Source organism: Chiloscyllium punctatum, chromosome 26, assembly GCF_047496795.1.
Source record: "Chiloscyllium punctatum isolate Juve2018m chromosome 26, sChiPun1.3, whole genome shotgun sequence".
NCBI classification, from domain to species: domain Eukaryota; kingdom Metazoa; phylum Chordata; class Chondrichthyes; order Orectolobiformes; family Hemiscylliidae; genus Chiloscyllium; species Chiloscyllium punctatum.
Genome location: NC_092764.1, coordinates 64,148,602 through 64,175,057, shown reverse-complemented (window position 1 = coordinate 64,175,057; position 26,456 = coordinate 64,148,602). Strand labels below are relative to the sequence as shown.

General features: G+C 44.0%; 1 long non-coding RNA gene across 1 annotated transcript; it reads right to left on the bottom strand.

Moving 5' to 3' along the window:
• Positions 1-2,513: 2,513 nt before the first annotated feature.
• Positions 2,514-21,112, bottom strand: LOC140453132 (uncharacterized). Its single transcript, XR_011952311.1, has 2 exons — positions 20,971-21,112; positions 2,514-2,939 (listed from the first exon to the last, which is right to left on the bottom strand). It is a non-coding gene; the product is annotated as an uncharacterized lncRNA (long non-coding RNA).
• Between the last annotated feature and the right edge of the window lie 5,344 nt (positions 21,113-26,456).

Genomic DNA, 26,456 nt, shown 5'->3' with positions numbered 1-26,456 from the left:
AAGCTGTGGAGTATAAATTGGGAACAATTGTTCTATGGGAGATGAACAAAATTGTGGAGGCTGTTTAAAGAACACTTGTGAGAGTTGGATAACTTGGTCACACTGCGACAGGAAAGGAAGTTGAAGGAGCCCTGGAAGACAAGAGTAGAGGAGCTTCTCATCAAGAGGAAGAAGGAAGCTGACTTAAGGTTGTGGAAGCAAGGATCTGGCACAGCTTTATAGGATTACAGGGTAGCTAGGAAAGAACTCAAAAATGAACTGAGGAGAGTTAAGAGGGGGCACGAGAAAGCCTTGGTGGGAAGGATTAAGGAAAACCGAAAGGCTTATGTGAGAAATAAGAGAATGATCAGAGAGAGGGTAGGGCTGACCAGGGATAATGTGCCTGGAGTCTGAAGAGGTAGCGGAGGCCTGAAATGAGTTTTCTGATTCAGTATTCACGAGACAGAGGAACCTTATTGATAGTGAGAACACCATGGACCAGGTTAACAGGCTTGAACAGATTGATATTGAGAAAGCGGATGTGCTGGAAATCCTAGGAAGCATCAAGATAGATGAGTGCCCAAGACCGAACCAGATATTTCCAAGGTTACTGCAGAAAACTAGCAGGCAATGATTTTTGCATCCTCACTCTCCACGGGATATGGTACTGGCTGATCGCAGGGAGGTGAATGCTGTTCGTCTGTTCAAGAAAGGGAATTGGGAAACCCCTGGAACTACAGACAAATCAGTCTAATGTCTGTGGTTAGCAAGGTACTGGAAAGGATTCTGAGATATAACTATTTTGGAAAAAAAACATTTTGATTAAAGATGGTCAGATGTGAGGGTCAGGATTTGAGTGGTGCTGGAAAAGCACAGCAGATCAGGCAGCATCAGAGGAGCAGGAAAAGGTCATGTCTAAGCCTTATTGAGGTCTTTGATGATGTGAGGAAACAAATTGACGAAGGTCAAGTAGTGGATATGGTGCATATGGATTTCAGCAAGGCATCTGATAAGGTCCCCACAGTAGGCACATTCAGAAAGTGAGGAGGCATGGGTTACAGGGAAATTTGGCTGTCTGGAATACAGAATTGGCTTTCCAAAAGAAAGATAGTGAGTGGCAGTGGTTGGAAAGAATTTCGCCTGGAGGTTGGTGACAGTGGTGTCCCGCAGAGACCGGTTCTTGGGCCTCTGCTCTTTGTAGTTTTTATAAATGGAATTCATAAAGGAATTAAGGGATATAGTGAGAGCACGAGTAAGTGGAGCTGAGTCCATGAAAAGATTAGCCATGACCGTTATTGAATAGCAGAGCAGAATTGAAGGGCCAGGTGGCCTACTCCTGCTCCCAGTTCTTATGTCCTTATGTAAGTGACTTGGATGAAGAAGTGGAAGGGTGGGTTAGTAAGTTTGCCGATGACACAAAGGTCAGTGGTGTTGTAGATAGTGTCGAGGTCTGTTGCAGACTATGACAAGGCATTGACAAGATGCAAAGCTGTGCTGAGAAGTGGCAGATGGAGTTCAACCTGGATGAATGTGAAGTGATTCATTTTGGAAGGTCGAATTTGAATGCTGAGTACAGAGTTAAAGACAGAATTCTTGGCAGTGGGGAGGAACAGCAGGATCTTGGTTCCCCTTACATAGATCCCTCAAATTTGCCACCTAAGTTGATAGGGTTGTTAAGAAGGCATATGGTGTTTTGGCTTTCATTGACAGGATGATTGAGTTTAAGAGCCACGAGATTTTGCTGCAGCTCTATAAAACTCTGGTTAAACCATACTTGGAATATTGTGTCCAGTTCTAGTCACCTCATTATCGGAAGGATGAAGATGCTTTAGCAAGGGTGCAGAGGAGATTGCTGCCTGGATTCGAGGGCTTGTCTTATGAAGAGAGGTTGAGTGAGCTCAGGCTGTTCACACTGGAGAAAAGGAGGAAGAGAGGTGACTTGGTAGAGGTGTACAAGGTAATGAGAGGCAGATAGAGTAGGTAGCCAGAGACTTTTTCCCAGTGCAGAAATGGCTGTCACATGGAGTTGTAATTTTAAGATGATTGGAAGAAAGTACAAGGGAGATGTCAGAGGTAGGTTCTTCCTGCAGAGAGTGGTGGCTGTGTGGAATGCACTGCCAGTGGTGGTAGTAGAGTCAGAGACATTAGGGACATTTAAGCGACTGCTGGACAAACACATGGACGGCAGTAAATTGAGGGGTGTGTAGGTTAGGTTGATCTTAGATTGAGATAAATGTTCAGCACAGCATCGTGGGCCAAAGGGCCTATACTGTACAGTGTTACACTGTTCAATGTAGAATCATTTTGCTTATTTAAAAACTGTGGAATGTTGTGGTGTTATTTTTCTTAGTTTAAAATCCAGTGGCTTATTTACTTACTTTAACCAACAAAGTTCCTGATCCCTGACCAGAATCTGGGGGAAAATGGTCTTGGATTGTAACAAATGCCCAAGCCTGTCACAGCTTGCTATGGAATCTGGAGCATGTACTACACAATCCACTGGATGGATGGCAAAAATCCCACAAACACACACATTTACTTTCTAAATGCACAGGTTTATAATAGAAAATTCGTCTAAATATATAGTTTACAAAGATCTGTTAAAATGTACAAATATTTTATAAGGCATATATCATCTGTTAGTGTTCACTGTTATAACAGAAACTAATAGATGGGAGTCACTGAAGACTTTGGATTTTCAATCGCTATTTAAAGCTTTCCCTCTGTAAGCAGTTCTCATCGCCATGTCCCAGCCATCACTCTGGTCCAGGGAGAGACTGTTCCAGCAAGATGTCCCTCTCTCACTGCACGCTGTTCTTCAGTCCAATTGCTGTTATGGAACCTGCAGCTGTAACTCCTCACAATCATCATCGAAATCACTTCCGACCTCATTGGGGTCATCTGGGCCATACCGAGTACTCCTTTTCCCAAATAGCAGAGGGTTCTGCTGTCTCCTCACTCTGTGGGGCACAGAAGATATTTCTTAGGTGTCAGGAGATGATCACAGATTCCACAAGCAAATAATAAATTAGCCTTCAACAAGAAACAGGTAACAGACTGTATAAGAAACAATGAGAGTACATGAGTAATACCAGTGATCAGTACACAGCTCCAAGGAAATGGAGACGTTGCCTGCATCGCAGCTTGAATGAAAGCTTTCATATTACTTTGACTTTCTAAAGCCAAGAAATACATTTCAAAATTAAATATCTTGATTGAGATTAACACCATTTCACCACAATTTGCATGGAGTTAAAGAACAGAAGGAGTTAATTCAGTCCAAAGAGCTAGTCAGCATAGTCTCACTTTCCAGTACTTGGTTGACTCTTCTCTAGGTTATCAAATCAGTACATGCTGATGTTCATTTGAATGTGATATGGGTTCTGTATCTCCCACCCTATTGGAATACACCTCAAGACCATGCAGGGACAAAGATTTCTCCTCAGCGTCCCTCAAATTCCTCCAATCAGTACGATCAAGGAAGGTGGTAAAAGACAGGGTGGTGTGGCATTGCTAGTCAAGGACAGTATTATAGTGGCAGAAAGGACATTTGAGGAGTCATCCACTGAGGTAGTATGGGCTGAGGTTAGAAACAAGAAAGGAGAGGTCACCCTGTTGGGAGTTTTCTATAGGCCTCCGAATAGTTCCAGAGATGTAGAGGAAAGGATTGCAAAGGTAATTCTGGATAGGAGCGAGAGTAACAGGGTAGTTGTTATAGAGGGCTTTAACTTTCCAAACATTGACTAGAAACGCTATAGTTAGAGTAGTTTAAACAGGTCAGTTTTTGTCCTACGTGTGCAGGAGAGTTTCCTGACACAGGACGTAGATAGGCCAACAAGAGGTGAAGCCATACTGGATTTGGTACTGGGTAATGAACAGGCCAGATGTTAGATTTGGAGGTAGGTGAGCACTTTGGCCATAGTGACCACAATTCGGTTAGGTTTATTACAGTGATGAAAAGGGATAGGTATATACTACAGGGCAAAAGTTATAGCTGGGGGGAAAGGCAATTACATGGGATTAGGCAAGATTTAGGATGCAAAGGATAGGGAAGGAAACTGCAGGGAATGGGCACAATTTAAATGTGGTGCTTATTCAAGGAACAGCTACTGCGGGTCTTGATAAGTATGTACCTGTCAGTCAGGGAGGAAGTGGTCGAGCGAGGGAGCTGTGATTTACTAAAGGAATTTAATCTCTTGTGAAGGGGAAGGAGACAACTTATGTTAGGATGAGATGTGAAGGCTCAGTTAAGGCTACAAGTTAACCAGGAAGGACCTAAAGAGACAGCTAAGACGACCAGGTGGGCACATGAAAAGTCTTTGGCAGGTAGGATCAAGGAAAACCCTAAAGCTTTGTATAGGTATGTCAGGGACAAAAGGATGACTAGGGTAAGATTAGGGCCAGTCAAGGGCAGTAGTGGGAGGTTGTGTGTGGAGTCCAAAGAGATAGGAGAGGTGCTAAATGAATAGTTTTCATCAGTATTCATGCGAGAGAAAGATAATGTTATTGAGGAGAATACGGAGATACAAGCTATTAGACAAGACAGGATTGAGGTTCATAAGGAGGAGATGTTAGCAATTCTGCAAAGTGTGAAAATAGATAAGTTCCTTGGGTCAGATGGGACTTATCCTCGGATTCTCTGGGAAGCTAGGGAGGAGATTGCAGAGCCTTTGGCTTTGATCTTTATGTCATCATTGTCTACAGGAGTAGTGCCAGTAGACAGGAGGATAGAAAATGTTGCTCCCTTGTTGAAGAAGGGGAGTAGAGACAACCCTGGTAATTATAGACCAGTGAGCCTTACTTCTGTTGTGGGCAAAGTTTTGTCAAGGATTTTAAGAGATAGGATTTATAAGTGTCCAGAGAAGAATAATTTGATTGAGGGTAGTCATCATGGTTTTGTGAAGTGTAGGTCATGCCTCACAAACCTTATTGAGTTCTTTGAGAAGGTGACCAAACAGGTGGAGAGGGTAAAGTCGTTGATGTGGTGTATATGAATTTCAGTAAAGTGTTTGATAAGATTCCCCCACGGTAGGCCATTGCAGAAAATATAGAGGCATGGGATTGAGGGTGTTTTAGTGGTTTGGATCAGAAATTGGCTCTAAGACGACAGAGGGTGGTGGTTGATGGGAAAAATTCATCCTAGGGTTCCGTTACTAGTGGGGTACCACAAGGATCTGTTTTGGGGCCACTGCTGTTTGGGATTTTAAAAATGACCTGGATGAGGGTGTAGAAGGATGGGTTAGTAAATTTGCGGATGAGACTAAGGTCAGTGGAGTTCTGGATAGTGCAGAAGGATGTTGCAGGTTACAGTGGGACACAGATAAGCTGCCGAGCTGGGTCGAGAGGTGTGAAATGGAGTTTAATGCAGAAGACTGCGAGACGATTCACTTTGGAAGGAGTAACAGGAATAAAGATTACGGAGCTAATGGTAAGATTCTTGGTAGTGTGAATGAGCAAAGCGATTTCGGTGTTCATGTGCATAGATCCCTTAAAGTTGCCAATCAGTTTGATGGGGTTGTTCTGAAGGCGTATGGTGTTTCGGGTTTTATTGGTAGAGAGACTGAGTTTCAGAGCCTTGAGGTTATGCTGCAGTGTACGAAACACTGATGCGCCACACAAAGTATTGCGTACAGTTCTGGTTGCCACATTGTAGGAAGGATGTGGAAGCTTTGGAGAGGGTGCAGAGGAGATTTACTCGGATGTTGCCTGGTATAGAGGGAAGGTCTTATGAGGAAAGGCTGAGGGACTTGAGGCTGTTTTCATTTGAGAGGAGAAGGTTGAGAGTTGACTTACTTGAGACATATAAGATTGTCAGAGGATTAGACAGGGTGGACAGTGAGAGCCTTTTTCCTCAGGTGGTGATGGCTAGCACGAGGGGACATAGCTATAAATTGAGGGGTAATAGACATAGAATAGATGTCAGAGGTAGGTTCTTTATTCAGAGAGTAATAAGGGCGTGGAATGGACTGCCTACAACTGCAGTGAACAAATTAAGGACATTTAAATGGCCATTGGATAGGCATATGGACGAGAATGGAATAGTATAGGTTAGAAGGGCTTTAGAATGGTTTCACAGGTTGGTGCAATGTCGAGGGCTGAAGGGCCTGTACTGTGCTGTTATGTTCTATGTTCAATCACTTCAAGCCAACGCCCTCTGATTACTGACCTCTCTGCTAATAGAAATAGCTGCTTCCTACTCATTTAATTCAGGCCCCTCAATATGATTCACCTCAGTTAAATCTCCCGTCAGCTCCTTCCTCCAAAGAAAATAACTCCAGCCTCTTAATGAGATATTTGTAATATTGATAGTCACAGGTGAGGTGCCGGAAGACTGGATATTGGTTAACGTAGTGCCACTGTTTAAGAAAGGTGGTAAGGGCAAGCCAGGAAACTATAGACTGGTGAGCCTGGCGTCGGTGGTGGGTAAGTTGTTGGAGGGAATCCTGAGGGACAGGATGTACATGTATTTGGAAAGGCAAGGACTAATTAGGGATAGTCAACATGCATGGGACATCATGTCTCACAAACTTGATTGAGTTCTTTGAAGAAGTAACAAAGAAGATTGAAGAGGGCAGAGCGGTTGACATGATCTATATGGACTTCAGTAAGGCGTTCGACAAGCTTCCCCATGGGAGACTGATTAGCAAGTTTAGATCTCATGGAATACAGGGAGAACTAGCCATTTGGATACAGAACTGGCTCAAAGATAGAAGACAGAGGGTGCTGGTGGAGGGTTGTTTTTCAGACTGGAGGCCTGTGACCAGTGGACTGCCACAAGGATCGGTGCTGGGTCCTCTACTTTTCATCATTTATATAAATTATTCGGATGTGAGCATAAGAGATACAGTTAGTAAGTTTGCAGATGACACCAAAATTGGAGGTGTAGTGGACAGTGAAGAGGGTTACCTCAGATTACAACAGGATCTGGACCAGATGGGCCAATGGGCTGAGAAGTTGCAGATGGAGTTTAATTTAAATAAATGTGAGGTGCTGCATTTTAGGAAACCAAATCTTAGCAGGACTTATACACTTAATGGTAAGGTCCTCGGGAGTGTTGCTGGACAAAGAGACCTTGGAGTACAGATTCATAACTTCTTGACAGTAGAGTTGTAAGTAGATAGGATAGTGAAGAGGGCGTTTGGTATGCTTTCCTTTATTGGTCAGAGTATTGAGTACAGGAGTTGGGAGGTTATGTTGCGACTGTACAGGACACTGGTTAGGCCACTGTTGGAATATTGCGTGCAATTCTGGTCTCCTTCCTATCAGAAAGATGTTGTGAAACTTGAAAGGGTTCAGAAAGGATTTACAAGGACGTTGCCAGGGTTGGAGGATTTGAGCTATAGGGAGAGTTTCCCTGGAGTGTCGGAGGTTGAGGAGTGACCTTATAGAGGTTTATAAAATTATGAGGGGCATGGATAGGGTAAACAGGCAAAGTCTTTTCCCTGGGGTTGGGGAGTCCAGAACTAGATGGCATAGGTTCAGGGTGAGAGGGGAAAGATATAAAAGAGACCGAAGGGGCAACTTTTTCACAGAGGGTGGTACGTGTATGGAATGAGCTGCCAGAGGAAGTGGTGGAAGCTGGTACAATTGCAACATTTAAGAGGCATTTGGATGGGTATATGAATAGGCTTGGAGGGATATGGGCCGGGTGCTGGCAGGTGGGACTAGATTGGGTTGGGATATCTGGTTGGCATGGACGAGTTGGATCGAAGGGTCTGTTTCCGTGCTGTAGACCTCTATGACTCTATTCAATCCTTTCTCATTGCTAAAATTCTCCTATCTTGCCAGCATCTTTGTCAATCTCCTCTGTTATCTCTCTCATGTCATCACATCCTTCCTGTACTGTGATACAAAGAACTAGACACAGTGCTCCAGCTGAAATCCAGCTCATATTTTTACTGTACCAGCATCACTTCCTGCTCTTTGCTCTAGACCTCATTGGATAGTTTCCTTTATTAACTATGATTTCTTGACCACCTTACCCACCTGCTGACACCCTCCAAACTTTGTTCCTCTACAGTTCTCATTCTACTACCATTCACTACAGCTTGTTGGTTCTCTCCAAATGCTCCTCTGACTTCTCCAGACTGAATTCCATGTCTCATAGTTTTGTCAAGCTAACCAGGCCAATGATCATTGCAGGGTCAACTGGATTTAACTGCTGTTCCAGGATTAGTATGTCATTCCTGCAATCAACACTGAAGATCCTGCTCAAAGCCTGAAACAGTAGCTAAATAGACAAGTTGGCCATTGTTTTGAATTTTTGGAACAGTTAGTCAGAATTTCATATTACTACCTGTTCCTCAGGACCCTTACTCATAATTCACCTTCTGGATCTTATTGAATTCCCTTTTGAATATTTCTATTGGCGTCAGTGTCTTCTCAGGTAGTGTGCTCTGGATCTCTCACACACTGTGATCTGGTGTTTGTGATCCTCTCCACCAAAACTATTCATCACTTTGAAAACCTCAACTTCTCTCTTAATCTTCCCTGCACTACAGAGAACAACAGTGAACTTCTTTCCCCTTTCCACCTCAATCAGGAATAACAGAAGGCCATTTAGTTTCCAGTTAGCCTGCATGTCTGCTTTCCCCAGCTAATGTCCATTAAGTTCTGATTTAAAGTGAACAGCACATCCTGCAGTTAGTGGGACTTGCTTCATTTTCTCTCAAGTGCAATCATGCGTGTTGCTCCCAGGAGTGGGAAGGAAGGCTGGAGCTGGAACAACCCTGGGCGTGAGGCCAAAATTCAGAATCCCACAGCAGGATGAATGTTTGTAGTTAAGTTGTTGGAATGTTATAGGCAGGATTGGGATTGCATTTTGCAGACAGCTCAGTATATTTCCCTTCCCAATTAGTTTCCTGTGGTTGAGGAGGACATTTTCAGATTCACTTAATAGATAGTATAGGGAGATGACTCAACCAGCTATGGACTAGAACCGCTGTGTTATCCTTATTGGGAAACATTAGTCTCTGCTGTTGAGATTAAGACCAGAATCTGGTGATTTAAATTACATGGTGCAGGAATGATTACTGAGGGAAACTGGAGTGCACTGAGCCGTGGCTCAAAGGAGGCAGTCTCAAGGGAAGGAGAGTCAGAGCAGGGAGGCTGTCTGAGCTGGGGGCAGTAGTCTAAGTGGGGAGGGGTAGTCTGAGGCTCCTCTAGACTGGAAAATAACTAAACTAACCCTTATATTCAAAAATGGAGGGAGGCAGAAAGCAAGGGTCAGCTTAACATCTATCATAGGGAAAATATTAGGAGGCATTAAAGATATTCTAACAGGACAACTAGATAAGTTCAAGGTAATTAGGTGGAGCCAACATGTTTGGGAAATCATGTTTAACTAATTTCTTTGGAGTTCTTTGAAGTAATAACACGTGCTGCAGATGAAGGGGAACCACTGAATGTGGAAGAGTTAAAAGAGCTGGTAGTCAAGGAATCTGTTACAGCTGTAAGGATGAGATCATAGAAGACTCCTCAAAAGAAAACATATGGGTAGAACCTAAAAACCAAAAAGGAGCCATCCAATTGCTTGGAATGTATGATAGGCCCCCTCACAGTCTGAGGGAAACAGAACAGCAGATATGGAGGCAAAGTGCAGGGAATTGCATGGCAGTTTTAATAATCTACAGCACAGATAATGGCCCATCGGCCCACTATGCCTGTGCCACTCATGGGAAATCTCCTCTGCACTCTCTCCAGTGCTACCACATCCCTGCTAATAATGTGGATTGCATACAATTCTTTAGCTGTGGCAGAACTAATGTTTCACATAATTCCAGTATAACCTCCTTGCTCTGAAACGCTATGTCTCAGCTAATAGAGGCAAGTATATCCACATGCATTCCGAACCTAACAATTCTAACCACACCTTCTTGCACTTGGCCTAAAGCATGGGAACACACAGGAGCAGGTGTACACGATTCACCCCTTGAGCCTATTTTGCCATTCACTGAGATCATGGTTGATCTGAGGCCGAATTCCGCATACCTGCCTCTGGTCCATATGTCTATGTACCTTTGCTGAACAAAGCACAATGTATCTATCTCAGGGAATAGGCAGACAGTGCAGGGATCCCTTGTGGCTATTCCCCTCGAAAAGAATACTGCTTTGGATATCGCTGGGGGGGGGGTACGACCTTCCAGGGGAACCCCAAGATGGCCAGTTTTCATTCAGTGAGCCTGGTTCTGAGCTTCATAGGGGAAGGGGGAGAAATAGGAGAGTGACAGTGATAGGAAATTCAATGGTTACAGGAACAGACAGGAGATTCTGTGGTTGTGAACAAGACTTCCAGATGGTATACTGCATCCCAGGTGTGAGGGTCAGGAATGTCTTGGATCGAGTCTACAGGATTCTTAAGGGGGAGGGGGAGCAGCCAGAAGTCGTGGTACACATCGGTATCAATGACATAGCTAGGAAAAGGGAGGAGGATGTGAAAAGTGGTTATAGGGAGTTAGGTCGGAAGCTAAAAAGGCAGGATGAGCAGAGTAGTAATGTCAGGATTGCTACCAGCACCATGTGCTAGTGAGGCTAGGAATAGAGAATGAGTGCAGCTGAACATGTGGCTGCAGTGCTGGTGTAGAATGGAGGGCTTCAAATATATGGATCATTAGGATACCTTCTGGGGAAGGTGGGACCTATACAAGGTTGCACCTGAACTGGAGGGGTACCAATATCCTGGATGGGAGGTTTGCTAGAGCTCTGTGAGAGAGTTTAAACTAGCTTGGCAGGGGAATGGGAACCGGAGCTATGAATCAGAGGATGGGGTAGCAGGTGAACAGGCAGCTGCAGTGTGCAGAGAGTCTGTGAGGAAGGATAGACAGTTGATAGGGCAAAGTTGCAGTCAGTGTGATGGGTTGAAATCTGTGTATTTCAAAGCTAGACGTGTCAGGTACAAGGGTGATGAACTTAGAGCATGCATGAGTACTTGGAGCTGTGATGTTGTGGCCAATACAGAGATTTGGATATCACAGGGGCAGGGATGATTGTTGGGTGTTCTATGGTTAAAATGTTTCAAAAGGAATAGGGAGGCAGATAAAAGAGATGGGGGAGCGTTATTGCTAATCAGGCATAATATCATAGCTGCAGAAAGGGAGGTCATCAAGAAGGGTTTGTCAACTGAATCAGTATGTGTGGAAGTCAAAAGCAGGAAAGGTGTAGTCTCTTTATTAGGAGTTTTCCATACACCCATCCCCAAAAGTTACAGAGACACGGAGGGGGGGGGGGGGCAGATTGGTAGGCAGATTTTGGAAAGGTGCAGAAGAAACACCTTTGTTGTCATGGGTGACTTCAACTTCCCTAATATTGATCGGAAACTCCTTCGTGCAAATAATTTGAATGGAGCAGATCTCTCGGTGGGAGAGTATTTCGGTGATAGTGATTGCAACTCCCTGACCTTTACTATAGTCATGGAGAGGGATAGGAGCAGACAGTACAAAAAGAATTTAATTGGGGGAGGGGGAATTATAATGCTATTAGGAGGAACTGGGGCACCTAGATTGGGAACAGATGTTCTCAGGGAAATGCACAACAGAAATGTGGAGGTTGTTTAGGAAGCACCTGCTGATAGTGCTGGATAGGTTTGTCCTGCTAAGGCAAGGAAGTGAAGGAACCTCGAGTTGACAAGAGATGTGGAACATCTAGTGAAGAGGAAGGAGGAAGCTTACTTAAGGTTGAGGAAGCAAGGATCAGACAGGGGTCTAGAGGATTACCAGGTAGCCAGGAAGGAACTGAAGAATGGACTTAGGAGAGCTGGAATGGGGTATGACAAAGCCTTGGCAGGTAGGATTAAGGAAAACCCTAAGGCATTCTATACTTATGTGAGGAAGACGACTATGGCGAGAGTGAGGGTAGGGTTGATCAGGGATAGTAGCAGGAACGTTTGTTGGAGTTGGAGGAAGTAGGGGAGGTCCTTAATGAATACTCTGTTTCACTGTTCATTAAGAGGGACCTTGTTGTTTGTGAGAGCAGCACGAAATAGGCTGATACACTCAAACAGGTTGATGTTGAGGAGGAGGATGTGCTGGAAAGTTTGAAAAACATACGGATAGATAAGTTTCCTGGGCCAGAAGGGATATACCCAAGGTTTTTAGATTAGATTAGATTCCCTTCAGTGTGGAAACAGGCCCTTTGGCCCAACTAGTCCACATTGACCTCCCGAAGAGTAACCCATTCTGACTCATTTTCCCTCCAACTAATGCACCTAACACTACAGCATGGCCAATTCACTTGACCCGCACATCTTTGGACTGTGGGAAGAAACCGGAGCACCCGGAGGAAACCCACGCAGACACAGGGAGAATGTACAAACTCCACACAGACAGTCGCCCAAGGCTAGTATTGAACCTGGGACCCTGGTGCTGTGAGGCAGCAGTGCTAACCACTGAACCACTGTGCTGCCCATTACTGCATCTCATTACTGCGGGAAGCGAGGGAAGAGATTGCTGTGCCTTTGGCGATGATCTTTGCATCCTCACTGTCCACGGGAGTAATCGGAGGGTGGCAAATATTATTGCTTTGTTCAAAAAAAGAGAATAGGGATAACCCTGGGAATTACAGAGCAGTCAGATTTAAGTCAGTGGTTGGCAAATTATTGGAGGATTCAGAGAGTCAGGATTTATGGTTATTTGGAAAAGCAGAGTTTGATTAGAGGTAGTTCGTATGATTTTGAGAAGGGCAGGTCATGTTTCACAAACCTTCTTGAATTCTTTGAGGATGTGACAAAACACATTAATGAAGGTAGAGCAGTGCTTGTGGTGTACACGGATTTTAGCAAGGCATTTGATAAGGCTCATTCAGAAGGTATGGGATACAAGGAAATCTGACTGTCTGGATACAGAATTGGCTGGTCCACAGAAGGTGGTAATAGATGGACAGTATTCGGCCTATATGACAAGGTGTTCCACACAGATCTGTTCTGGGACCTCTGCTCTTTGTGATCTTTAGAAATTACTTAGATGAGGAATTGGAAGGGCAGGTTAGTAAGTTCACCGATGACACGAAGGTTGGTGGTGTTGTGGATAGTGTGGAGGGCTGTTGAAGGTTGCAACGGGACATTGACAGGATGCAGAGTTGGGCTGATAAGTGGCAAATGGAGTTCAACCGAGAAAATTGTGAAGTGATTCATTTTGGAAGGTTGAATTTGCGGATTAAAGGTTTAAGGCAGGGTTCTTGGCAGTGTGTAGGAACAGAGGGATCTTGGGGTCCACATCCATAGATCCCTCAAAGCTGCCACCCAAGTTGATAAAATTGTTAAGATGGCATATTTGGTGCAACTCTATAAAGCCCTGGCTAGACCACACTTGGAATATTGTGTTCAGTTCTAGTCACCTCATTATAGGAAGGATGTGGAAGCTTTAGAGAGGATCCAGAGGAGATTTACCAGGCTGCTACCTGGAATGGAGGGCATGTCTTATGAAGGAAGGTTGAGGGAGCGAGGGCTTTTCTCATTGGAGTGAAGAAGAATGAGAGATTACTTGATAGAGGTGTACAAGATGATGAGAGGCATAGATAGAGTGGATAACCAGAGATTTCTTCCCAGAGCGGAAATAGCTGTCATGAGGGGACATAATTTTATGGTGATTGGAGGAAGGTTTAGGGGAGATGCCAGAGATAGGTTCTTTACAGAGAGTGGTGGGTGCATAGAATGCACTGCCAGCAGTGGTAGTAGAATCAGATATATTAGGGACATTTAAGCGACTCTTGGTTAGGCACAAAGATGATAGTAAAATGTCGGTTAATTTGCTGTCAGAGTAGGATAAAATGTCGGCACAACATCGAGGGCTGAATGGCCTGTACTGTTCTATGGTCCATGTTCTCACTCCTGGGAGCAGCATCGTGCACCTTCTGCAATTTATAGCAGAGAATTCAAAACATTGACCACCGTCTCTGTGGAGAAGTACTTCCTAACATCTCTCCTGTATGAATAAACAAAATCAGACCTTTCTGAAGGAGGTCACTGGACCCAAAACATTAACTCTGATTTCTCTTCACAGATGCTGCCAGTCCTGCTGAGATTTTCCAGCAATTTCTGTTTCTCTTTTTATCTTTTCTCCATAGTCTGACCCTAATTGTCAAACTATGCCTCCCTAGTTCTGGGATTCCAAACCAGTGGAAATAGTTTATCTTTATCTAACCTGTCTTTTCTTTAAGACTTTGTTAGAGTACCCTTTTAAATTTAAGAGAAAACAGAGCTAATTTGTAAAATCTCTCCTCATAACTTAACCCTTGAAGTCCAGGTATCATTCCTGTAAAACTATGTTGTACTTCTTTCTCATGTGTGGTGCCCAGATCTACTCTCAGTATTGCAACTGGGGTTCAACTATTGTCTTAACTTCTGTAAACCTGTACTCCAGTTGTCTGGATATAAAGGTCAGCATTCATTAGTTTTCTTGATTATTTGCTGCATCACAAATGCATATCAAAATACTTAAATGTTAAGATAATTTTGGCTGCTACCATCTGTATAAGGCAAAGTTCCAGATTCACACCACACTCTGAGTGAAAAAGAGTTTCCTCATCTCTCCTTTAAACCTATTACCCCTTACCTTAAGTCTATGGCCCCAGTCATCAATCTCTCAGTCAAGAGGTAAAACCTCTTCTTGTCTTCACTATCCATCCCCCTCAAACTTTTATGCATCTCGATCTTGTCCCCTCTAAGGTAAACAATCCCAGTCTGTCCAATAACTTAAACTCGCCAGTCTAGGTAACATCCTGGTACATCTCCTCTGCACCCGCTCCACATCCTCCTAACAATACTGTAGATGAGGACAAACTAATGTTTCACACAATTTCAGCATAACCTCCCAGCTTTTAAACCTTATGCCTCAGCTAATAAAGCCAAGTGTGTGTTCCTAACCACTTTATTCAACTATCCTTCAGGGACAAGTGTACAGTGTACCAAGGTCCATCAGATCCTCAATACCTCCCAGGCTCTTATCATTCATTATGTATTGCCTTGCCTTCTTTGTCTTGCCTCACACTTAGCCAGATTGATTTCTATTGAGGATCCAATTTGCCAAATTTCTTTTGATTTCATGGGCTCTTAATTTTGCTCTCAGTTTTATCAAAAACCTTGCTGAAGTCAAGGGAAGGCAATGGGCTGGTGGTATTATCGCCAGACTATTAATCCAGAAATACAGCTAATGTTCTGGGGACCTATGGAGGAGGGTGGAATTTGAATTTAATAAAACGAATTTTGAATTAAATGTCAAATGATGACCATGTCAATCATTGGGAAAAATCCATCTTGGTCACTAATGTTCTTTTAGGAAGCAAATATGTCATTCTTACCTGGTCTGGACTACATGTGCCTTTGGACCCACAGCAATGTGCTTGACTTTTAACTGCCCTCTTGGCAATAAATGTTGGCTTAGCCAGAGACGGCCACATCCCATGAGCGAATAATACAAAAAGAAAATCAAAAACAGCCCTCATTCACACACCAGGGCATGTTCTTTTCCCCGATTTCTATACCTATACCTGTCATTTGTGGATACCGACACACAGAATTCATTTAGAACGTCTTTCCCTCATTAGCCTCAATGTGCCTGTAAAACAACCAAGGATATTCCCTTATTTTTCCTGCCAGTATCCTTTCACATCCCTCACAGCTCTCCTAAATTCCCTCTTGCACATTCGATACTCCTCTCGGTCGTCTTCTGTGGTGACCCTTGGCACCCTACCATAAGCCTCCCCTTGTTTTTCTTAACCCAATGCTGTCTATCACCCAACATTCAGGACTCACAGGATTTGATGATCAAATCTTTTTCCTTCATTGGAACATTTATGCTGTACTCTCCATTTCCATCTGGAACCCCACTATTCTGAGACAGATTTACCTGAAACTATTTGCTCCCAGTCCACTCTGGCCAAATCACATCTGATTAGCTGCCCTCCGGTTGGAACTCTGATTTCAGGCCCATCTTTGTCATTTTCCATAGCAATCTTGAATTGGAGTTATAGAGTCACACAGCAGAGAAACAGGCGAAAGTGAGGACTGCAGATGCTGGAGATCAGAGTCTAGATTAGAGTGGTGCTGGAAACAGCAGGTCAGGCAGCATCCGAGGAGCAGGAAAATTGACGTTTCGGATAAAAGCTTCCGCCATATCTGTTCCCAGGAGTACCAGTTCCACCACAGAACATACCAGATGGCCTCCTTCTTTAAAGACTGTAATTTCCTCTCCCACGTGGTTGAAGATGCCCTCCAATGCATCTCATCCACGTCCTGCACCTCCAGCCTCAAACCCCACCCCTCCAACTGCAACTAGGACAGAACTTCTTCTGTCGTTACCTTCCACCCCACCAGCCTCTGCATAAACCGCATCATCCACCAACATTTCCGCCACCTACAAACGGACCCAACCACCAGGGATATATTTCCCTCTCCACCCCATCCGCTTTCCGCAAAGACCGTTCCATCAGTAACTACCTGGTCAGGTCCACGCCCCCCAACAACCCACCCTCCTCTCATGGCATGTTCCCCTGCCACTGCAGGAATTGCAAAACCTGCATCCACACTTCCCCGCTCACCTCTGTACAAGGCCCCAAAGGAGCCTTCCACATCCATCAAAGTTTCACCTACACTTCCAGACACCCGCACCAATCAACCCCATAGCTGTATCGCCGAACATTTCAACTCCCCCTCCCACTCTGCCGAGGGCATGCAGGTCCTGGGCCTCCTCCACCGCCACTCCCTCACCACCTGACGCCTGGAGGAAGAACGCCTCATCTTCCGTCTCAGAACCTTTCAGAACCAGGGCATCAATGTGGACTTCACCAATTTCCTCATTTCCCCTCCCCTGCCTTCCCCCATTCCAACCTTCCAGCTCAGCACTGTCCCCATGACCTGTCCTACCTGCCAATCTCCTTTCCCACCTATCCGCTCCACACTCCCCTTTACCCCCACCTCCTTCTGCCTATTGCATTCTCAACTACCTTCTCCCCAGCCCTAGCTGCTCCCATTTATCTCTCCACCCCCGAGGCTTCCAGCCTCATTCCTAATGAAGGGCTCCCGCCCGAAATGTCGATTTTCCTGCTCCTCGGATGCTGCCTGACCTGCTGTGCATTTCCAGCACCACTTTAATCTTGACTCTAATCTCCAGCATCTGCAGTCCTCACCTTCGCCTACTGAGAAAAGGTTACACAGACTAGGCTTGCATCACTTAAGTAAAAGGTGATTTGACTGAAATGTTTAAGATCCTAAAGCATCTTAACAGGGTGGATACAGACAAGATTTTTTTTTAAATGGTAGAATCTGGAACAGTGAATGACAGTAAAAGGGAAAAACAAATGGTGAGCATTGTTTTAAAGGTTCAAACAGGGAGCGACCAAGGTTCAGGATCAGAGTTTCTTCTTGATACATTCTAATTAACATCCAGTCAACATAGCCAATTCAGGTTGTATATGGAGTCATAGAGTATTACTGCACAGAAAGAGGCCCTCCGGCCCATCATCATCAGAGTTCTACAGCATGGACACAGGCCCTTTGGCCCAAACTGGTCCATACCGACCAAAATGTTCATCCACACTAACTCCATTTCCCTGCACTTGGCCCATATTCTTCTAATCCTTTCCTATCCATGTAATTGTCCAAATGCCTTTTAAATGTTGTTAATGTACTCACCTCAACATTTCCATTGGTGGCTCATTCCATTTGCGTACCACCCTCTGTGTAAAAAGGTTGCCCCCCTCAGGTTCCTTTTATTCTTTCCCCTCTAACCTTAACCTGGTGCCTTGATTCCTCAAACCTGGGAAAAAGACGGAGTGCTTTCACCCTATCCATGCCTCTCATGATCTTATAAGGGCCCCTCTCAGTCTCCCACGCTGTAAAGAAAAATGTCCTAGCTTGCCCAACCTCTCCTTATGACTCTGACGTTGAATCCTGGCAACATTCTTGTAAATTTCTTCTACACTCTTTCGGTTTAATAACATCCTTCCTGTAGCAAGGTGACCAAAACTGAACACAGTACCCCAAGTGCGGCCTCACCAATGGCCTGTAAAACTACAACATAATTTCCCAACTCCGATGCTCAATGCCCTGACAGATGAAGGCCAGTGTGCCAAAAACCTTCTTCACTGCCCTGTCGACCTGTGACTCCACTTTCAGAGAACGGTGAACCTGAACTCCAAGGTCCCCCTGTTCACCTACACTCCTTAAGGCCCTACCATTCACCATGAAACTTCTACCTCGATTTGACTTTCCAAAATGTATCTACATTAAACTCCAGTTGCCATTTCTCGGCCCCCTTCCCCAGCTGATCAAGGTCCTGCTGCAATTTCTTATAACCTTCCTCACTGTCCATTGTGTTCAGGTCAGTCATCAAACATCTATTCTAATCCCATTTCCCAGCACTTAGCCTGCAGCCATGTATGCTCTGGGGTTTCAAATCTTCATCTGAATACTTCCTCAATGCTATGATGGTTTCTGCCTGTACCACACTTTCACAGTGAATTCCAAATGCACACCATACTGAGTGAATAAACATTTCCTTCAATCTACATCCCTTGATTATTGACTCCTCCACCAAGGGGACATGTTCCTTTCTATCTACCTGTCAATTTTGTACATCTTAATCAGAATGCACACTCCGCATCCACCCAAACCTCAGCCTCCTCTGCTCGAAGGAAAACAACCCCAGCCTATCAAGGGTCAATAGATGAGGAGCTGGCAAAGCACAGCAGATCAGGTAACATCCGAAGAGCAGGAAAGTCAACATTGCGGGCCATTCTGATGAAGGGTTTCGGCTCGAAACATTGATTTTCCTGTTCCTTTGCTGCAGTCTGATCTACTGTGCTTTTCCAGCTTCACTTCTTTTTCCCCAAAGTTAATAGGAAGGGTTTGGAGGGATATGGGCCGGGTGCTGGCAGGTGGGACTAGATTGGGTTGGGATATCTGGTCAGCATGGACGGGTTGGACCGAAGGATCTGTTTCCATGTTATACATCTCCATGACTCTACCTATTAACTCTGGCTTTTAGCGTCTACAGTCCTTACTGTCTCCCAGCCTATCAAGTCGCTCTTCCTAGTTGAATTGTTCCAGCCCAAACAATATCCTGGTAAATCTGTTTTGTACACTCTCCAGTGTGTACAGATTCCTATAGTGTGGCAAATGGAAATGCACTCTAACTATGGCCTAACTAATATCATATATAGCTCCATAACCTCCTTCCCCTGGTATTCAACGTCTTGTCCAAGCATACAAATATCCCACCTGACTCCTCAATCACCTTTTCACACTGTCCCACCCTGTCTTCAAAGTTCGATGGACGTGGATACCATTTCCCAGAGTCCTACAGTTTATGGTGTATTCCCTTACCTTGTCAGTTCACTCAAATGCATCAGCACACACTCTTCTGGGTTAAATTTCATTTGCCAAGGTTCAGCTCATCTATATCCTCCCATTGTCAAAGTCTTTCATCCTCACTATTTTTCACACCATCAATTTTTGTGTCATCTGTGAAGTTACTGATCAAACTGCTACACTCACGTCTAGATTATTAATGTATACCACAAATCACAAGACACCCTGTATGCCACTGGATGTGGGTTTCCAGTCACAAATACTCTCTTTCACCAGCAGCCTGTCTCTGGCACAAAATCAATTTTGGATCCAATTTGCCAAATGGCCTTGGGTCCTATGGGGTCTTAGCGTCTAAATCGGTCTTGGCAAAAGCCTTACTGAAGTTACATTGCACTACCTTCATCTACACAGCTAGTCACCTTCTCAAAAAATCCAATCAAAATAGGATCCCCTTCTGACAAAGTCACCCTTCGTATCCTCAATTAATCCTGGTCTCTCCAAGTGGAGATTAATTCTGTCCCTCAGAAACTTTTCCAAACACATCCCTATCACTGATGTTAGGTTCCCTGACCTAAAGTTCCCAGGTTAATCCCTAACCACTCTTCCTGAATAATGGTACAGCATTTATTATGTTCTAGTCCTTTGGCAGCTCTTTTTTGGGCATAGAATATTTGAAATTAAATGCCAGGGTCTCTGCAATCTCCTCCCTTACCTGTCACAGCAGCCCATACATCTCACCATAGCATGGAGATTTACGCAATTGTAATCTGCTAAAACTGCTAATACTGCATCGCCCTCACAATGCTAATTTGTTAAAGTATATCAGAGACCCCTTCTGATTTCTACTTTTCGATGTTGAATACTACACTTGTTTTAGTATCAAAGTGCTGGACAGAAAAACAAAGGTAACATTTCAAGTTCAGTGACACTTCATCAGAATATCACAGACAAGTTCTGAACAGGAGTCACTGTACTTGAATCATCAACTGTTTGCCTCTCCAACGATATTACCAGACCTGCTGAGTTTCTCCAGCGCTTTCTGATTTTGCTCAAAATTTCCAGCAACTACAGTTCTTTGTCTCAGTTGAGTACTATATGTGAATATTTGTCATTTGAAGCCATGAAGGAAAGCATTAAAACTAATGTATTTTAAGCACATTAACAAAACAGGACTTCAAGCACTTAGTATCAAATTTAACATTACATTTGAAAAACATATTTACTAAAGCAATAGGTTTAGTTCATATTGTTGGCTGCAGAAATCAGCACCATGTTAGCATGCAATACAGGATGTGCATGGGTGTGAGATGAAGGGTTATGGTTAATACCATAAATTATGAATACAGAGATTACTTGCATATAAAGCATTTATTCAATGATAGCACAAGGGAGATATAAACTCTAAAAGCATCAGAGTTTCCATTTCAGCGTAACTGAGCACAGAGGTTATTGTGAGGGTTGACAATTAGCTTTAAGACAGGCAATGAGCCAGGGTTCGCAATACTACAATTTAATTTGTCTTGTTTTTGTCAACCCTGCTTTTGATGAAGTGTAACCTCTCTGCGTGCTAAAAATGGGTGCAGTGGAGCAAGATGCACTTTGGGACCAAAGCAGGTGCTGGATTGGCGAGAGATTCATCTTCCATCTGCTCAATGTGCGCACGGAGGTAACCAGGAAACTTAGGACTGTACCTGGTCTGTAGGTGCTCCAGCTGTACCTGCAGGTTCTCAGACTGCTCTGTCTGTTCATCCAATGACCTCTGCAACCTCCTGGCCTGATTGTGAGCTTCATCCAGCTGCAAGGCAGAAATAGCCAAGGATTTAGCTGGCTCCTCTGACTGAAAGATAATTTCATGGCAGTCCAGTTTAAACTCTTCTTTAGGTTAGAGTTCCTAAATTGAGTGCAAGGTATAATTAAGGTAAGTCAGCACACCGCTGCTTAGAGAAGGTATTAAACAGAACAGGAAATAACATTCAAGCCACATATATGCCAGGTAATGACCACCTCCAAGAAGACAGGAGGCAGTCCGAGACTTAATTTTAAGTCAAAGTAAGACAAGCAGTTTAACTGTCAGTTGGGGAAGAGGCTGCAGACAGGAATCTTAACCATTATGAAAAAGCATGGATGGGCCTGAAATCAAACTTTCAAACTGGTGGAGGGCTAATTTTAATAAGGTCTGGTATGATTTGGCAAGAGTAGACTGGGAACAGATAGCAGATAACAGATCGGGATCAGAGCAGTGTGGACACATTCAGGATGGAAATAAGGAGAGTACAAGACCAATATGATCCAATAAAGACAAAGAGTGGGACCTCCCAACTTGTATATTCCAATACTCCTCTGCAAGCTTATCAAACACGCCCTCACTGTCTGTCTACCTGGAACTCCATTTTTAAGGAACTATGAACCTACACTCAGAGGTCTCTTTGTTTCCCCAGGATCTTACCATTAAGTGTATAAGTTTTACCCTGATTTGCCTTTCCAAGATGCAGCACCTTACATTTATCTAAATTAAACTCTACCTGCCACTCTTCAGCCCATTGGCCCATCTGATCAAGGTCCCATTAAAATGAAGATAATTCTTACGTTATTATACAAGGACACTCAGAGTAAATGGACAACTAGGAAAAAAAGTAGGGACAAATTACCACTGTGGAACTTAAATTATGTGTGAAGCCAAAGGACATAGGTACGGTGGTAAATGAATAATTTGTGTCAGTGTCACAAGTGAGAGGGATGAGTGAGTGGATATAGAAAGTGGAGGTGGTGGCATGGTGGCTCAGTGTTTAGCACTGCTGCCTTACAGTGCCAGGGACCTGGGCAAGATTCCATCCTCCAGTGACTGTCGGTGTGGAGTATGCACATTGTCTTATGTCTGCTTGGATTTTCTCTGGGCATTCCGCTTTCCTCCCATTGTCCAAAGATGTGCAGTTTAGGTGGATTGGCCTTACTAAATTGTCCATAATGTTCAGACTAGGTGGATTAGCCATGGGAAGTGCAGGGTTTCGGGGATACGGTAGGGGTTGAGTCTGGGTGGAATGCTGTTCAGAGGGTCAGTCTGGACTTGGGCTGAAAGACCTGTTGCCATACTGTAGTGGTTCTATTCAAATATACTTAAAGAAATTAGGATAGACAGAGAGGAAGTTGTGTGGGGTCTGGCAGACTTAAAAGTAGATAAGTCGCCAGAGCTGAATAAAATGTATCCAAGGCTGCTGAGTACAACAAGGGAGAAATAACTAGCGCACCAAAAGCTAGTGCTGCCAAGTGAACCTGTTAGACTATAACCTGATGTTGTGCGATTTTTATCCGCGAGAGAGAAATTGCTGGAGTCTTTAATCAAGAATAGGTTAATTGTCTACCTCAAAAATTTTCAGTTAAACAAGTGAGCCAGCATGAATTCATGACAGGGAAGTCATGCCCATCAAACCTCAAAGAATGTTTGAAGAAGTAGACCAAGGTAGTGGACACAGAAACGTCTATGGATGTTGTTTATATGGACTTCCAGAAGGCATTTGATAAAATCCCACTGTTAATTAATAGAGAAGCCCATGGAATTGAGGGCAAATTACTGACATGGCAGGGAAACTGGTTGAGTAGCAGGCAACAGAAAGGAGGGATACTGGGTAGGTACGCAAATTGGCAGGATGTGACCAGTGGTGTCCCACAAAGATCTGTTACGGTATTTACATTATTTATAAACAATTTGGATATTTGCATTGAAAGTCAAATATCCTAATTTGCCAATGACATTACGTTTTGCGGCATTGTAAACAGTATAGTGATAGCATAAAAACATGAAGAGGTATCGATAGACTAAGCGAATGGACAAAATTGCAACAGATGGAATTCATTGTAAGTAAGAGTCAGTCCGATTATCCATTTTGGACTGATAAAGGATGGTATGAAATTAAATACAGCGGATGTCCAAAGACACTTGGGGACAAGGTACATAAATCTTGAAAATGTCTCAAAAACAGGTTCAGAAAATAAGAAATCTAATGGAATTGCTGGTGCCTTTACACTGAGAGGACTGAAGTTATACTGCAGTTATACATAACCAGTTAGACCCCACCTGGAGTAGTGAGCAGATCTGTGCACCACACTTTAGGAAAAGAAATGTTGGCTTTGGAGGGAAAACAACATAGGTTTGCAAGAATGACACCTGGACTTCAGTGTTTAAGTTATAAGGGTAAATTATGCAATTTAGGCATGTTTTCTCAAAAATTTAGGATGGTAAGGGGTGATCTGATTAAATCTTCAAAATATGAACAGGAAAAGACAGGGTAGATAGAGATAAACTATTTTCATTAGTTGGGGACTCTAGAACTGGGGACATAGTCTAACAATTCAGCAGCGATGCTCGGAAACACTTTCACAGACAAAAGGAAATACAGGTTTGGAACTCTCTTCAACAAACAACAGTTAATTGTAAATCTGACATAGATACACTTTGATAAAACAAAAGTATTCAGGTATATGGACCAAAGGCAGATATATGGAGTTAGGTTAGCCATAATCTCAGTGAATAGTGGAACAAGTCCAAGGGGCTGAATGACTGACTACTGCTCCAATTCGTGATAAACGAGGAAATCACATGCCAGTCAGTTTAGCCACAGTGGTTGGGAAACTATTGGAAGTAATTCTGAGAGACAGAATTAATGTACATTTGGAAAGGCAGGTTAGATTAAATTAGATTCCCTACATGGTAGAAATAGGCCCTTTGGCCTAACACGTCCACACTGACTCTCTAAAGGCTAACCCATCCAGACCCATTTCCCTCTGACTAATGCACCTAGTACTATGGGCAATTTAGCATGACCAATCCACCTGACCTGCACATCTTTGGACTGTGGGAGAAAACCAGAGCACCCGGAAGAAACCCACACAAACTCCAAACAGATAGTCGCCCAAGGCTGGAATCGAACCTGGGTCTTTGACGCTGTGAGGCTGCAGTACTAACCACTGAGCTGCAGGAATTAATAAGAACAGTCAGCATGGTTTTGTAAAGGGGAGGTCATGTCTGACTAACTTGATTGAATTTGTTGAAGCATTGACCAGGAATGTAGATGAGGGAAATCATTCATCATCGCCTCCTTGGACTTCAACAAGGCTTTTCATATGGTCCAGCATGGAAGATGGATAGTGAAGCAAACAGCCCATGGTCTCCAAGGAAAATTTGACTACTTGGAAACAGGAAATAAGTGTGATGCACCATCCCCAGTCCAATCATTATCCCTCTGTAATGTGGAGTACAGAATTACACACAATATTCCAGATGGGGCTTAACCAACGTTTTCTACAGTTTAGATTAGATTAGATTACTTACAGTGTGGAAACAGGCCCTCCGGCCCAACAAGTCCACACCGCCCCGCCGAAGCGTAACCCACCCATACCCCTACATCTACATCTACATCTACCCCTTACCTAACACTATGGGCAATTTAGCATGGCCAATTCACCTGGCCTGCACATCTTTGGACTGTGGGAGGAAACCGGAGCACCCGGAGGAAACCCACGCAGACACGGGGAGAACATGCAAACTCCACACAGTCAGTCGCCTGAGGCGGGAATTGAACCCGGGTCTCCAGCGCTGCGAGGCAGCAGTGCTAACCACTGTGCCACCGTGCCGCCCATTCTGGCAGAATTTCCCTGTTCTTAAATACATTGCCTTGGTTAATAAAGGTGTGTATCCCATAAGACTACTTAACCACTTTACCTACCTGACTGCAACCTTAAGGAGCTGCTGGACATGCACACCAGGGTCCCTCTGACAGCTGATGCTTCCCAGAGTCCAACTGTTCATCATGCAACCCCTTGCCTGGTTTGTACAGTGCAAGTCTCACACTCCTCATACTTAGCCAGGTTAAATTCCATTGGCTACCCATCAGCATGCCTTTACTCTCTTGTAGTCTAAGGCTACCTTCCTCACTATTTACCACTCCACCAATTTTCTTATCATCTGTGAACTGACTGATCAACCATCCTTCGTTCAAGTCTAAATTATTCATAAAAAGAGCAACAGCCCCAAACACTGGGATTCCACTGGATACAGACTTCCAGACACAAAAATACCCCTCAACCATCAGCCTCTGACTCCTGTCGATCAGCCAAATTTCCTTGGATCCAATAGACACTTATCTTCACTATCCGTCTTCCAGGGAAAAATGTGAGAATGTCAGACAACAGTGAGTGATCTGGACATGTGGATTCATCTGAGGGTAATAGTGAGTGTGCTGGACCAAGTTTACGAGACAGCATCAGAAGCTGAGGGGCAACCTGACAGAATATAAAATTATGAGAAGCATGGATAGTGTGGATGGTCAGAGTCTTTTTTTCCCCCAGGGTTCAAATGTCAAATACTAGGGGACACAGGTTTAATGAAAGGGGAAAGTTTAAAGGAAGTGTGTGAGGCAAGTTTTTTTTTAAAAACACAGAGCACAGTAGTTGTCTGGGACACGTTGTCAGGGGATGTGGTAGAAGCAGATATGATAGCAACTTTCAAGAAGCATTTAAAAAGGCACATGAACAGACAGGGAATGAAGGGATATGGACCATATGCAGGCAGATGGATTTATTGAGAAGTGCAGCATGGTTGGCATCGTCAGGCTGGGCCAATGGGCCTGTTGCTGTACTAGAGTCAAGATTAGGGTGGTGCTGGAAATGCACAGCAGGTCAGGCAGCATCTGAGGAGCAGGAAAACAGACTTTTTGGGCAGGGGCCCTTCATCATACCTGATGCTGCCTGACCAGTTGTGCTTTTCCAGCTCCACACTCTCGACTCTCGTCAGAGATGGCCATTGCCTGGAATGTGTGAGGTGCAAATGTTACTTGCCACATGCCAGCTCAAGCTTGGATAATGTCCAGGTCTTATTGCATTTGAGCATGGATGCTTCAGTATCTGAAGAGTCACGAATTGTGTTACACATGGTATAATCATCAGTGAACATTTCCACTTCTAACCTTTATAATGGAGGGAAGGTCAATGATGAAGCTGAAGATGGTTGGGCCTCACCCATATCCTGAGGAACTCCTGTAGCGATATCTTGGAGCTGAGATGACTGACTTCCAACAACCATACCCATTTTCCTATGTGCCAGGTATGACTCCAACCAGGGGAGAGTTTGCCCTCTTGATTCCAGTTTTGCTAGGGGGCCTTGATGTCTACATTATAGGGAACT